This window comes from Portunus trituberculatus, chromosome 50 (assembly GCF_017591435.1).
Source record: "Portunus trituberculatus isolate SZX2019 chromosome 50, ASM1759143v1, whole genome shotgun sequence".
NCBI classification, from domain to species: Eukaryota; Metazoa; Arthropoda; class Malacostraca; order Decapoda; family Portunidae; genus Portunus; species Portunus trituberculatus.
This window is the reverse complement of record NC_059304.1, coordinates 2,758,097-2,759,079: the sequence shown is the minus strand read 5'-3', so window position 1 is coordinate 2,759,079 and position 983 is coordinate 2,758,097.

Below are 983 nucleotides of genomic sequence, written 5' to 3'. Positions count from 1 at the left end.
GACTTCCCCAATATGAATGGTGTGCATTATAAGAGGTAAGTTCTGCTTTTGTTCCACCCTAGCCGAGTAGTGTGGCGAGGATGGGTCGCATCTCCTTGTACTTTTTCAATGTTCGATATCCTTGCGCCGCACTAACGCAAATCTCAGGCCATAACAATGAACGCCTTCCTGTCTGACTGCCATGGCTTTTCCTCAAGCTTGGTGAAACGCACTGGTGCAATATTAAAGTGAAATTATCCAAAGACAGTGAGCACAAAGGGAGTTATTGAGGTGCTGGAACCTTTTTGATACCTGTTGCTTTAGTGTTGCTAAAAAAAAAAGGCAATTAAATAGGTATTCGTGTTGTCATTCGCAAGGAAAGGATTGTTGAAATGTACATATAAGTATTCTGATTTTGTTATCTTATTGTTTATTTGTTCATTTACTTGTTTATTTATGTATTTATTTTTTGTGTGGATTGAATGATTTACGAAGTCGAGGTTCATGCAACACTGCTGTCACTGGACGCACTGCTGCCGGGGTCAGTGAATTCTGTACCTTGTAGTTACCTTGATCTCCGCTATTCCCTTTGCAGTTTGCACTCATCATACCTGAACTAAGATTAGCTGCAGGTTTTCACTCAATGACATAACCAAGGGGAGCGCTCAGGTAGGTGACGAGGGGACATCTTTGCCAGTCCACCTACCCCTTCTCTTCATTCCCCTTCACTCCTAAGACACACGATAGCGTACCAAGGATTATCAGACTCATTGTTGCTTTTCGTGAAGTGAAACTTGGTGGAAAAATGCTGATTCCTAGCCATAAAATATTCAATTATCATGCTCCTGGAATATGCTGAGGAGGAGGAGGAGGAGGAGGAGGAGGAGGAGAAGGAGGAGGAGGAGGAGGAGGAGGAGATGGTGGTTACGTGTGTACTGTCCCGTCTTGAAGTGCTGTACCCTAAGCCAATGACTTCCTGGCTTCACCTGTGCGTTTTAACCACA